We start from the raw sequence: 15,234 nt of genomic DNA, 5'->3' as shown, positions 1-15,234 counted from the left end.
AATTTTGCACTGGAGATTTGTCTGTTCTTCTCCATTTATTGATCTATTCAACCATTTACAGTCATGTGTTGCTCAGCAACTGGGGTATATTCTGAGAAACATGTCATTAGGTGATTTCACCATTGTGTGAACACCACAGGGTTCCAAAGGGGACAATCTTAGTATGCAAATCTAGATGGTACAGCCTACTGCACACATATATGGTATAGCCTATTGCTCCTAGACTAAAAACCTGTACCACATATTATTGTACTGAATACTATAGGCAACTGTAATGCAATAGTAAGTATTTGCATATCTATACATAGAAAAATTGTAGTACAAATATAATACTATAATCTTATGGGACCACTCTTGTATATGTGGTCCACTGTTGACCAAAACATATTATGTGGCACATGACTCTATATCAATATAGATGCATAGATATTTATTTTATACTATACTTTGAGGTTTATTCTGATACTACTTTGTTTTGCTGTTTGAATTGTTCCAGCTTTGGCCATTGGAAGTTTTTTCATGTATTCCTTTGACTTACATCATTGTCGTGGATTTTTTTGAGCACTTTTTGACTTTCTAGCACTACAGAATGTGTCAGGATTATCTTGTATATTTCCTGCTCCAGTCCTAAAATCATTGCCTCTTCAAAGAGCCCTGGTTCTTTTACTGGAGAATGGTATTAGAAAACAAGATCTGCTTGGTGCAGTGGCTCGCACTTGAAATCCCAGCATTTTGGGAGGCTGAGGTGGGTGGATCACATGAGCCCAGGAGTTCAAGACCAACCTGGGCAACACAGCAAGACCCCATCTCCACAAAATTTAAAAATTAGCCAGGTGTGGTGGCATACACCTGTAGTTCAAGCTACTCAAGAGGCTGAGGTGGGAGGATCTCTTGAGCCCAAGGAATTTGAGGCAGCAGTGAGCTATGATTACACCACTGTATTTGAGCTTGGGTGACAATGCAAGACCCCATCTCAAAAAAAAAAAAGGAAGGAAGGAAGGAAGAGAAAGGAAAGAGAAAGAAAAGAAAAAAGAAAAGAAAGAAAATCAGATCAGGGTATTAGGTGTGCTCACTGCTACTAAGGTGGTATTGCATCTAGGCCTTCCAGATGACAGAGCAAATATATGTGTGTATACTAATATAGACCCACACACATATATAATATCTTTAAATATGATATATAGATATGCATTATATTATATATGTGCCTCTGTGTATGTATATCGACTTTAAGCTAAACAGGAGTTCATACTGATGTCCCCAACTCTAATCCATTACCCACAGATTATTCCAGCCACCTCGCCTTGCTTGTCTGTAACCTCCCACTCCAACAGTGAGAAACCTGTTTCCCACTATCTATCATCCATTTACTTAATTATTCAGTTCCAATATACACATACAGCGATTTCAGAATTGTTAACCCATACCCCCATGGGAAACAACTTTATCAATTAAAGGGTTTGGAGTTTTTTGCCTTTGGTCTTATAAAATCTACCCAATTCCAAAGTTACTTATGGCAGCACCTTTCTAGTTTCTTTGCTGAGGTTTTTTTCCATACATTTGTAAACATTGAAAAGCATACATGCAAATGCTTTTTTAGAAAATTTTGCACATATTAAGGCTTACTACTTGTGCTGAAAAGTTCTAGAGTTTTTGACAAATGCATATTCTTATGTATCCACTGTTACAGTATTATACAGAATAGTTTCACTGCCCCCAAGAAACCCCAAAAAACAAAAAACCTATTCTCTATCTATTCAACTCTCCCTGGTAACCATTGATCTATTTGCCAACTCTTTGTTTTTGTCTTTTTTATAATGTCATATGGAATCATACAGTATGTAGCTTTTTTTTTTTTTTTTGAGACGAAGTCTCACTCTGTCCCCCAGGCTGGAGTGCAGCGGCACCATCTGGGCTCACTGCAACCTCCACCTCCTGGGTTTAAGCGATTCTCTCTGCCTCAGCCTCCCAAGTAGCTGGGATTACAGGCGCCCGCCACCACACCGAGCTAATTTTTGTATTTTTGGTAGAGATGGGGTTTCGCCATGTTGGCCAGGCTGGTCTCGAACTCCTGACCTCAAGTGACCCACCCGCCTCAGCCTCCCAAAGTGCTGTGATTACAGGCATGAGCCATCGCGCCTGGCTCAGTATGTAGCTGTTTAAGACTGGCTTCTTTCACTTATGAGTGGAGATTTGGAATAAAAGGCTCTAAGATTTTTTTCTACCCAAAAGACTCTCTAAGCCTATTGGGATGTGGACAGGAAGCTAGGGTAGAAAAGAAGGGAGTTCCTGCTGAAGACATGAGACCACTTCCAGATGTCTGCATTCAGACAGGATGGTATTGATAATCAATGAAGGGGTGTTCATATATTTTAATAAGATCAAGGAAACTCAAGCTTTTCTAACTTCCTCATCCCAATGAGACTTTGGATCTGTGTCTTCTCTGTGTCCAGTATCCAAATGTATATACCCCATTACCTACAGCCACCTCTTTGGCAACTCTCTCCCTTGTGTCCTGCAGGTGAGGTTGGAAGGTAAGTTGATAGACTGTCACAGCTGCGGTTTAGGGCCTGAGTGACTGGAGGAGGGTGGAAGTTCCCGCCTGTCCCCACAGGCCATTGCAGCTTTCTGTCTTGAATGGTCCACCTGTGCCCCTCAACAGCATACTACTGTAGTTTCAGAACAGTAACTTATCTTTCAAGACCCAAACTAAGCAATACTCCTTCTCTCTCCTCTTCTACCCCTCCCTAGCTCTAAGCATTCACCCATCACAGCAGTCACCTCACTCTGTTTCAATTCTTGCTCTGTCTGTCATTCTACCAAGCATCAAATTGCTTTAAGGAGAAGATCATGTATTTTTTTTTATTCCATTCCCTAAGGAAGTGCATAGGGTCAGGCACAAACCAGACAGCCAGTAAATGCTTGATGGCAGAATAAATGAAAGAGTGTGCGAACTCATTCCTTACCAATTGGGAATATTCACACAAGCTCCCTGTCCCAGCCATGTCAGCTTTTCTCAGAATAGGCCAAGTTCGAGAATTCTACCTTGGTCTTGATTTTAGGATGAATTGGAGAACACAGAGTAGAAAGGCTCTGGGCAATAGAGGAGGAATACAAATGTTAAAAATGAGGGTGGCAAAAGATTTGTGCAGAAAGCTGATGGAAGGGAGAGAGAACGGAAGTGGGTCACACAGCTTTAAAATCAAATGAATCCTAGATTTTAGCAAACAAAACCTTGTTAATTTTTTTTTCTCCTGCATCTCTGTTGACTGCATCTCTATTTTATGGCCATTTGGAGATCATTTGAAGTCTATCCCATAATTGTTTTCTTGCTAAGCTTCCTTTATGCAGAACAAAATGATAATGCAGTTAGCATGCTTTCAAAAGTCCCGGAGGAAATTAATTTGTTTACAGGATTGCATATCATATGGTTAAACCAACAAAGAGGAACAGACAGTCCTCTTTCTCAGCTGAGCTAAGCCACTGCTGTGTGAGGTCAATAGGCAGGGAATGTATGCAGGGTCCCAGTGAGCTCCAAGAGGGGCCATCTAGACCCAGATCACGGTTCTCAAACCATCCCCACTGCAGAGCCATTCTCAGTTACGGCAGCTCAGCTCTCTGCTCCTGGATTTTGTTATTCTTTTGTGGGGCTGATGTGTGCAGCATAGACTGCCACTTTTTTGCAGTTCATCCCTGCTGCCTGCCCCTGTGGGTTCTTCAGAAACACAGCCCTCATGATCCTCCTCACACCATTTTGCGACCACCCAAGGGGTTTTGCTGGCACTTGGATATTATTCCTGCACTCTGAGCTTTACACTGGAAGTGAACCAGGACAACGCTCAAGCAGATGGCACCTAAGGGTTAAAAATAGATACACAGAATTGAAACAAAATAAACTTAAGTCAACAACCGGCCCTAGCATCTAGGGGTGCACCATAATGTAAAATTTCCAAGTGTCAGCATTTAATTGCACTTTTTTGTTCTGTATCATATATGCCAAGTCTGGATTATCACAGTTTCCAAATTAGTAGGGCAGAAATTTAATAAGACCCTATCATAACCAGTAACAGTTTGTCTTCCTTTTTTAATCTCATGAAAGATACCACTTAACAAATTTCATCCTTCCTGCAGTTGGGCTGGGAGCACATGTTCAATTACACAGTGAGGGTGCATTCACCAATCAGCCAGCTTCCCATGAGCTCTGGGAATTAAACCCTGCATCTCTGGGCCTTGGCAGGCTGCTTCTCCCATCCATGGGCAACTACAGTAAATTCAGACACCCCGAGTTAAATTCTATATATGTACTTGGCTACTGTTTGGGCTTGTTTCTTAGACAGGAGAGGGCATTTTTAAAGTTTTATTTGCATTTGGAGCTGGATTAAAGAGCACACATAGTGTGTATGTTATGTCGTTAATCGGTATATTGGCAAAATATTTTGTTTGCAGTTCTCTACATGAATCAGGTCAGTTTGCAAAAAATAATTCATCTCAAAGCATTCTCACCAAACTTTAATGCTGATTTTAAAATAATGTCAAGAATGATGATAATAATGGCTATCACATATTTCATAAGAAATTACTTAAACCATCTGGCCATGCTTTCATGGTGGGGTTTAAATGACGCTACTATTATAGACACAAGAATAAACATCCCTCTCAGTTTTTAGGTTCCTACTACGCCCTATGCACTGTGCTAGGCCTTTCCTATACAATTTTGCTAATCTTTATGACAACGTTGCAAAGTTATTTCTGTTTTACAAATAAGGAAATAATGACTCAGGGACAGTCAGTAAAAGCTCCCTAGCTTTCACCGTGAAAGTACTCTAGCTAGCAAGCAGTAGAACTGACATTTAATGCCTGGAGTATTTGACCCCCAAGCCTCTTAAGAATCTAATTTATCAACCAAAATAATCTACATGGGGTGATGCAATGTGTTTATGTGTGCAGCATAGTGTTCATTGCATCTCCCCAGGAAGATTATTTTGGTTGATAAATTAGATTCTTAGGAGACACAGAACAAATGATAGGCTCAATTTTCATTTATTCACCCAAATAGAGTAAGTTATGTTTTTTTAAAGAAATAATATGTAAACTGTCTCTTGTTTGTTTTTTACTTTCATGTAAAAGTACAGTACTGAACAGATAGACTAGCAAGGTGTAAATATGTATGTATTTAATACCCGGTGGGGATAAATGCTATAAAGGAAAATAAAGCGTGATAGGCAGCCAGTGAGGGCTGGTGGTTTGCTCTGGTATGTAGGGTGGCCAAAAATACTCTCTGATAGGGCAACATTTGAGAAGAGACTTGAAGGAGGAAAGGGAGCAGGTAACTGAGCATGCAGGGAAAAAGCATTCCAACCAGGGCAAAAGAAGCATGTAAAGACCCCAAGGCCACAGGCCTGGAGTATTTGGGCACGGCAGGGAGTCCAGTGTGGCCAGAGCAGGGTAGGCAAGACAGTCAAATTACAGGAGGAGAGCTCCAGGGTGCAGCACAGGGTCCCTCTTGTTGGGCGGTGTAGCTCTGGGTAAGGATGTGGATTTTACTCTGACTGAGAAAAGGAGCCACTGGAGGTTTCTAGAAGAGAAGGCACCTGATTTGACTTACATTTTTTACAGAAAAAATTCTCTGGCTGCTGTGAGGAGAATGGGATGTAGCTGGGAGGGAAATAGTCTTTGGAAGTCATCAAAAGAAACGGGACAATGATGAGGAGGCCGCTACGACAATCCAGGCAATGGTGGCTTGGACTGGGCAGTAGTCACAGAGGCAGATGGAACACAAAGGCTCTGATGATTGCATTATTTTAGATAAAAGGTTGTATTTCATTAGCATTCTTGTTACTTCACTTTTGATGTTGGAAATTTAGGTGGCCCAATGTTTGAAATAAACCTATCACAATCTAACATTTTGAACACTTATTACATCAAACACTATTCTGAGCCTTTTACAGGTATTTATTTTCGTTCTCACAGAAACATTTCAAAAAGTCCCAGTTTTTCTACCTATGGGTTGGACAGCCTTGGAAAGTCATATCTCTTGAGGCCTCTGACCCGTCTTTTGTAGAACAGGGGATTGAGCCAGGTGACCAGAGCCTTTCTAGTGCTACAATTCTATGACTCTGTGCCTTTTTACAGAATGGAGTCTCAATTTCTCAGAGGCCATCTGTGGAGTTTCTATTTTAGATCATTTCAAAACCAATCACATTCTTATCCCCCTTCTCTCACAGGCCCCCAACAGCCGGGTTCATACAGTCCCACACTTCTGCCGGTGTCCCATGTACAATGCCTTCTCCTCAGTACCTGGAGCACAAAAAGGAATTTGACCCCAGGGTATCAATCAAACTTGTTTATCTTGGCATTATATCTAAGGACTAGAAGGTGGACCATGCCTTGTCTGTCACTGCTGTTTAGAACAGGCTTGCAGAGAAGGGGCTGAGACTTACTAGCCCCACCTCCCTTCAGGCCTGCAGAAATGAACAGTATAAGCTTTCACAAGAATACGGTTTGCGGCCAGGCATGGTGGCTCACGCTTGTAATCCCAGCACTTTGGGAGTCGGAGGTGGGCGGATCACGAGGTCAGGAGATCGAGACCACGGTGAAATGCCATCTCTACTGAAAATACAAAAAAATTAGCCGGGCGTGGTGGCGGGCGCCTGTAGTCCCAGCTACTCGGAGAGGCTGAGGCAGGAGAATGGCATGAACCCGGGAGGCGGAGCTTGCAGTGAGCCGAGATTGCGCCACTGCACTCCAGCCTGGGCGACAGAGTGAGACTCCGTCTCAAAAAAAAAAAAAGAATATGGTTTGCTGGAGACGACTTAGTTAAAAAACAGAAGTTAATCATTTTCTGAAAGACAGTTGGAAAGTTGATCACCAGGTGCAAGGGTTGATTGGAATCTTAGGAAGCAAACCCACAGAGACATCAGGAAGGATGCAACATCTCTGGTAAGCTCGGAACAAGGCATGCACTTACAGGTTACCTATTATTAACCTCATTTTGGACATAAAGTGGCTGGATTAATTTCCTGTGGCTGCTGTAACAAATCACTATAAATGTAGTAGTTTAAAATGACAGAAATTTATTTTCTGGAAGTTTCGAAGGCCAGAAGTCTGAAGTCTGATAGTATCACTAGGCCCAAATAAAGGTGTTGGCAGGGTACTCCCTCTGTAGGTTCTATAGAAAAAGACATTCCTTGCCTCTTTCAGCTTCTGGTGAGAGCAGGCACTCCTTGGCTTGTGGCTGCATCCCTGCAGTCTTCAACGCCAGCATCTTCAGGTCTCTCTCTGCTCCATCTTCACATCACTTTCTCCTCTGTATGCAGTAAAATCTCCTCCTTCATCCCTCTTATAAGGTACATGTGATTACCTGTAGTACCTACCCGGATAATCTAGGATAATCTCCCTATCTCAGAATACTTAATCACATCTGCAAAGACCTCCCTCCCTTTTTGCTATATCAGGAAATGTGCACAGGTTTCAGGGGTTAAGATGTGGATAGATTTTGGGGGGTCATTTTTCTGCCTATCTTAATGACACATAATATTCTCTGAATTTAAACATTAGCATGCTAATGTTCAACTCTCATTAGTAGATGCTAATAAGATCTACTCAAGTGCATCACACCATAAATACTGACTCTCCAGGTCAGACCCATTTTCTCTAAATAGTAAGCCTGAACAAGCCTGCTTGGGATTCAGGGAAACTGCCTAGAGTTTTTCCAAAACCCATAGACCTTGTCTGGTGAAAATGTTGTAGCATATGATTTAATGCTGTAACACAGCACAGCACAGGTACTTAGTAAGCATTTATGTAATGAATGAGTGAAAGAATAAACTCAGAGGCCCTCACAAGCAGAGAGCGGAAGGGGAAAGAAAGTGGTGTGGATATGGGAATTCCACCCACCAGAAATGGAGAATATTATATTTATTATTTTTAAATGATTAGGGGCAAATCTGCACCAATTCTAGAAACTAGAAAAAAAAAAAAAAGCCTGAACTTACTAAATGCTTTGTATTAGTCTGTTCTCATGCTGCTGATAAAGACATACCCAAGACTGGGTAATTTATAAAGAAAAAGGGCAGGGCGCAGTGGCTCACGCCTGAAATCATAGCACTTTGGGAGGCCGAGGCAGGCAGATCACCTGAGATCAGAGTTTGAGACCAGCCTGCCCAACATGGCCAAACCCTGCCTCTACTAAAAATACAAAAAATTATCTGGGTGTGGTGGCAGGTACCTGTAATCCCAGCTACTTGAGAGGCTGAGGCAGAAGAATAGCTTGAACCTGGGAGGCGGAGGTTGCAGTGAGCCAAGATCGCACCACTGCACTCCAGCCTGGGCGACAAAAGCCAAACTCCATCAAAAAAAAAAAAAAAAAAAAAAAAAAAGAAAAAAAAAAGAAAGAGAAAAAGAAAAGAAAAAAAAAAAGAGGTTTAATGGACTGACAGTTCCACGTGACTGGGGAGGCCTCACAATCATGGTGGAAGGCAAAAGGCACATTTTACATGGCGGCAGACAAGAGAGAATGAGAGCCAAGTGAAACGAGTTTCCCCTTATAAAACCATCAGATCTCATGAGACTTATTCACTACTACAAGAACAGTATGGGGAAAACTGCCCCCAGGATTCCATTATCTCCCAAAAGGTCCCTCCTACAACATGTGGGAATTACGGGAGCTACAATTCAAGATGAGATTTGGATGGGGACACAGCCAAACCATATCATGCTTCAAGAGGTTTCCAGGAGACTTGATAAAATGTAAGGAGATTAAAGAAAGTTCCCTAAGTCAGAACCCTCATCTACAGGGAATTTGTAGCCCATTTAATAGGAAGTATCTAGAGCCCTACCAACACTACTATTTCAGAGGTGCGTGGGCTAGACATGAAGATGGGTTGTGGGAGAGATAGGGACTGTTTCTTGTTCCACGCCTTTTCTTGCTATAGCTTAAAAACATTTAAATGATAAACAAAATGTGGAATATGCCTATAGTGAGATATTATTCAGCCTTAAAAAAGAAGGAATTTCTGACACATGCCACAACATGCATGGACCTCGAAGACATTATGCTGAGTGAAATCAGCCAGTCACAAAAACAAATACTGTATGACTCCACCCTCATAGGTACCTAGAGTAATCAGCTTCCTAGAGACAGAAAGAAGAATGGCAGCTGTCAGGGGCTGGTGGGGCAGGGGAAAATGAGGGCTTGTTGTCTAGTGGGTATGCGGGGCTTCTGTTTAGGAAGATTGAATAAAGTCCTGAATATGAATACTGGTGATGATTGCCAAAAAATGTGCATGTTCTTAATGCCACTGAACCGGACACTTAAAAACGGTAACATGTAAGTTTATGTTATGTGTATTTTGCCACAATAAAGAAAAAATATCAGAATTAAATTGGAGGAGATGTGAAGGATCAAAACAAGAGTGGCCATTCTAAACAAGAAGTCTCCAGGCATGGGTGTTTTTCACTGATTCTGATTCTGTCTGCTGTGGTGAGATCCTGTCCCTGTTGTGGAAAAGTTCTTCAGAGGGACACTAAGCCACATCGAAGACCTGAGGAAGAGGCCATGCTGAACAAAGGAATACAAGAAGTGGCCGGACACGGTCGCTCACGCCTGTAATCCCAGCACTTTGGGAGGCCGAGATGGGCACATCACTTAAGGCCAGGAGTTTGAGACCAGTCTGGCCAATATGGTGAAAATCCGGCTCTACTAAAAATACAAAATTAGCCAGGTGTTATGGTGCACACCTGTAATCCCAGCTACTCTGGAGGCTGAGGTGGGAGAATTGTTTGAGCCCGGGAGGAGGTGTTTGCAGTGAGCCAAGATCGCACCACTGCACTCCAGCCTGGGCGACAGAGCAAGACTTTGTGTCAAAATAAACAAAAAACAAACACACAAACAACACACCAAAAACCAAGGAATACAAGAAGAGAACTGCCCTCCTGTATAAGAAGGAAGGAGTAAACAAAAGAAACACCACATTCTTCTTTTTAGAGTGCTCCCAGCCTCACCTTTTTCTCCACTCCCTCAGCCTACAAAGTCATCACACAGCAGCCTCCACCAGTAAGCATATGAAAGGTGAAGTCCCATAGCATTCCTGGGAACAGCGAAGGAAGCCGGAGAACACTCACCCACAGGATGGGGGTGCAAACACAGAAATTCTGCAGCATAAAAAAGGAAATGAATGCAGGATGCCAGAGGTAAAGGAAAACGCAGATTTTAGAAAGGAACTTTCTACAGAAAGCAAAATGTAAATTTTAGACGTTTGCTTCTCTCACTCAGTGAAATAAAATTAAATCATTGTCTCTGAAATAAGGGATGCAAATTAAAAGAATAAGAAGAGATAGTGACTTTATAAAGGAAACCAGCAGAGTTTAAAAAAATGTAAGTGGAGATTAACATGGTAAAATGAAAACCTGGATTAGCATAATCCCAAGAAATATGGCAACAGTAATCTAAGCCCCTCAGTAGCTTTAAATAAAAGGCTAAGGTCAAGGGCTATAAAAATAAGAGAACACTAAATAACACTGGAGAAAAGGAAGTATGTCATTATATAAGACATTTCAATGAGCTTCTCTAAGATGCAATTCAGACAGAACAAACTATCAACCTGCAGTAGGTCATCAATGATTTAATCACAATCCACACTTTACCATTTACGCTTTCTGTTCAGGAAGTCAAACCGTCCTGGCAGAGCAGTATAACCATCTACTAATTCAAGGGATAAAATTCGCAGGCAACAGTAGCCATGAAGAGCTTTTTCAGTCAGGGTTCAATTGGAGAAACAGAACCAATATATAGAATTTATAACAGGGATTAGGATCTGCACAGTGGTGAGACTGGTTGTGAAATCTCTGTAAAGGTAGTATCTGATACTGGGCTGAATTTGTTCTATGTCGCCTGGACTGGGAGTTAGGAAGGAGAGTTGGGTGTGAAATTGAGGAAATAGAGGACAAAAGGTATTTTCCCATTTCCCCTCAAAAGGATGAAATAGAGCCCACCTCTCTTTCTCACCACCTCTGATCCAAAAGATGCAGAAGACCTACTGGAAAAGTTGGTGGCTTTTCCATGGAGCTGTACACACATCTGGCCCAGGGCTCAGAGGAGCTGAAGGAAGAGATCCAGTGGGAGCTGAGGTCGTGCGAGGCTCAGGATACGGCCCCACCCGCAAGGCAAGGCTAGCAGATAACAGACCTGTGTGAGCTGCCACAGCGTCTGGTGCCGTTTACCCACCTCAGAGCACACAACATGGCAGCTCCTTCTCTTCCACCTTCCAAGACTTAGACACACAAATCTCTTTGTGGCCAGCACCACACAGAGAATGGAATACTGGAAAACACATTTCCAGCTTAGCTATGTTTGCTCAGTAAAAAGCACCCCCAGGAGATACGAAGACTGTTTATTTGCAATCTCTTTTACCCCTCCAGAGCCACAACACTCATTTATGTCTGCTCCAGGAGATTCAATGCAATGTTTCACTATGAAATAGCAAAAGGGTGGTCGGGGTTCTTTCTGATATACAGGGTTCAACCCCATCAGGGAAGCTCACCTCAACAAAGAAGCACTCAACCTACTCCCTCATGTTTGCAGTGGAAACCCCCAAATCCCCTCATCCCTCAAAGGCTGCCAGAGGTATCAATAGAAGGGAAGCCAGACAGCCACAGCCACACCCTAGAAGCTGCTGGAATGAAAGTGAGGCTAGAAACAAGAGGTGATGCAGAATGTTGGCAAAAGGAAGAAAAAATAAATAAAAAATTTACTTTCACCTGCTGTTTCTCTGAGTTCAGCTGTTCCTTCATCAGGCTTTTAAATCTCTAAACAAGCAATATAAAACTATGAGTAATATAAAACTATGAGTAATATAAAATCCCAGATGATTTGTAAAGATCATCATGGCATTTATATATACGATGAGATTTAAGGTGGAAATATAATTTATACATGAAGACTATTTGTGGGTATACACATGCCAAAACAGAACTCTCCTTCTTCAAAAATCATCAAATGTAGAGGCAAAAATGCGGTGTTAATTAGACCTATGAAAATATTATTTAAAAAGAAGGTAAGGTACTCAAAGTGAAAAACGAGGGCAGGAGTAGTTTAATTTTTAAAAGGCCTTGCTTTGGGGAATTAAATTGGTTTGCACGTTAAGGAAAAGGATTTTGAAAGATCTTTATAAAACAAGAAATGAAAAGATATGTCAAAAATACATGTTAATTAATTTGATTGTGGTAATCATTACAAAACATATACATATATCAAATCATCACATTGTATACCTCAATCCCTATTTGACCATTAATTATTTTAAAATGAAAATATAAGATGAAAAGAGATGTGAGGAAAAGATGAAGATAATTTTCTAAAAGAAGGGGTTTTAAAATATCACATCGAGACCAAAGCAAAACATGAAAAACTTCATATTTTGGTGGTAGATCAACATATCGTAAATACTGTTTTGTCTGGAATCTGCTCTGTTCTGTTGTCTCAGCTGATCCCAGATGCTATTTGGCTTCCATCTGCTGATGGAGACATAGCATTTCTGTAAGGACGTGAAGAAATGCTGGGAGCTCATCCCTCCTGAGACGTTGGGTGTGCTTTCTAATATTCCCAAAATACTTGGGAAAATACAAACAGTCTAAAAATCGTTCAAGAAAACTCTCAGCCAATTACTAAATAGTTGTTTGACAAGGAATTCAGCTGCTTTCTTTTACCCCCGTTTTTTAGAAACTTCCATTTTTTTCTGTCTCCTAGGACAGATTATGTGTTTAGATACACTCATAGATGAAAAGGAATCTCATTCCTTGAGGAAGCTTAACAGCTGATGGGACAGGGCAGCGTTACAATTATATCCCAACAACAACCTATCTAATGATTTGTTCCTCTTTTTAAAGGATTCTATTATGGTGATGAGAATCTATCTTCACTTAATGCAAGGGGCAATGTAGCAAAGGACACCACTCCCCATCCCCACAAATCCATCTATGAATCTCGGACTACTTTGTAAAGGTGTAACAGAGTTACAGAGTATCACAGGACCCCAAGGGAAATCTCAGAGGGTCTGCACAGTTTCAAATTTATTTGCCACCAATGATTTCATGTGGAATCCAAAAATAAAAATAAAAATTGTTCTCATGCCTCGACAAATTCAGCTGTTACTCAGATAATTGAAAACAATCTCTTCTTGAGAATCTTCCCTGAAAAATATTCTCCAAACCCAAAACATATTTCTAAACTCCAAGCAAAAGCTTTTGGGGTTGCTAAAACAATGTAACAGAGGTGTAAATATGTCCCAGAAATGGGAAAGCTTGTCTTGCAAAATCCAGAGCTGAAAATTTGATAACTCAGAAAAGAGACCTTGGCTTTGCTGATGGAACACGCTGGACTCACACATAAATTTTAGGATGCGCCCGGGGATATTAATTTCTCAGAATAGAATTCACTTAGCAGGAAAACAACTCTTTAATTGATGACGTAGGAAATAAATGTTTTTGTCCCTGTAAGCTAAGCCTTCGGATCATTTCTGATGAAACCTTCTGGGATTTATAACTAAATTTTATTGTCGTTTTGTTTTGTTTTTAGAACTGAACAAGATTCATATGTTATACAATTAGGCCTTCACTTGCTATCTCTATCTCCCTCACTACCTTCTTTCTCTCACCCCATAGATCCTGTAAGCAGTGGGTCTAGGAAATAATAATTTTAGCCCATATTGACACTATTGGAACCTTTTTGATTTTTGGATTTTTTTGTCATTTTATCTACATACAAATTCTGGCTTAACTTAAATGTATCCAGGGCATCTAAAACCTTTAATCAAATTGTCAGAGGAAGTCAACGCATGTGGAGTAATTAATCTCCTCGCATTCAGAAAGCAACATCCTCTCTATGTTCTCTTTCTGCCTGGCCCTTCAGCACCCAGAGGAGCAGCAGTCTAGAGAGGAAATGGGGAAGGGCATCCAAGTCCATCCCGCTGGAGAATGAGAGGCTGCAATCACAGCCTCGCCTCGAACACACTGCCCAAAATAATGCTGGGGAGTACTCAGAGGGAGTTTGTAAAAATCAGACCAAGGAAACCATAAACAGACCATAGAAAAAAGTGAACTTTTGATTAAAAACTCATTTTACCAATAATAATAAAAGCACATTAAGGCACTATAAATGTAAAGGCAGCAACATTCATTTGACAACACTGAATTTTCTTAAATAATATTCTTTTTGATCTAGTAATTTCACTCCTGAAAAACTAACTCTATAGAAATGATGCGAAAAGCAGAACATATCGATGGCCAAAAAAAAAAAGGTGGGCGGAGGCTGGGCTCACGCCTGTAATCCTAGCACTTTGGGAGGCCGAGGTGGGTGGATCACCTGAGGTCAGGAGTTCGAGACCCGCCTGGCCAACATGGTGAAAACCTGTCTGTACTAAAACAATTAGCCGAGTGTGGTGGTGCACACCTGTAATCCCAGCTACTTGGGAGGCTGAGGCAGGAGAATCACTTGAACCTGGGAGCCAGAGTTTGCAGTGAGCCAAAATGGTGCCACTGCACTCCAGCCTGGGTGACAGAGTGAGACTCTGTCTCAAAAAAACAAAAACAAAAACAAAAACAAAAACAAAAAAAAAGGTACTAGGGAGAACAAAATGGATGTTTGAGAAATCGGGCAGAATTAAATGCTTCACATCCTAGACAGAATATATCACCACTCAATAGCCTATTGGTAAAATATGCCCACAGAAAATTTTTTAAAAACATGGAAATTGCTTTAAATACAAAAATCAATGGAAAAAGAGGAATACACATATACAGTACAGCCACAAAATATATAAATATAAAGAAAAATATGCACTTCTAAAAAGCTGAAAAGATTAATAGTTAATATCATTGAGCAATATTGTTCTAGGTGGTTTTTGCTATTTCTGATTTTCCTATTGTTTCCATTTTGTTTGATGATTATACATTAACTTCATAATAAAAATGTTTAGAAATCAACATTTCCTTAAAATTAGGCAAAAAACAAGGACAATTGATTCATATCAAAAGTTGCAATTCCTATTTAATTATCTCAGTTAATTTATGATTTGGATACTAAAAATAGAGTTAAATATCTTTTATTCAGCCCATCTTCATTTAGGTTCAATAAATTACTTAATTTTATTTATTTTTATTTATCTATCTTTTTGAGATGGAGTCTCGCTCTGTTGCCAGGCTGGAGTGCTGTGGCACAATCTCAGCTCACTGCAACCT

At 40.8% G+C, this 15,234-nt stretch overlaps 1 long non-coding RNA gene across 3 annotated transcripts in view; it reads right to left on the bottom strand.

The window, feature by feature from the left end:
- Positions 1-15,234, bottom strand: part of LOC105739897 — an 84,150-nt gene that overhangs the window by 17,644 nt on the left and 51,272 nt on the right. The window lies entirely within an intron of this gene.

Source organism: Nomascus leucogenys, chromosome 6 (genome assembly GCF_006542625.1).
Source record: "Nomascus leucogenys isolate Asia chromosome 6, Asia_NLE_v1, whole genome shotgun sequence".
Classification (NCBI taxonomy): Eukaryota; Metazoa; Chordata; class Mammalia; order Primates; family Hylobatidae; genus Nomascus; species Nomascus leucogenys.
This window is presented reverse-complemented; position numbering and strand designations above follow the sequence as displayed.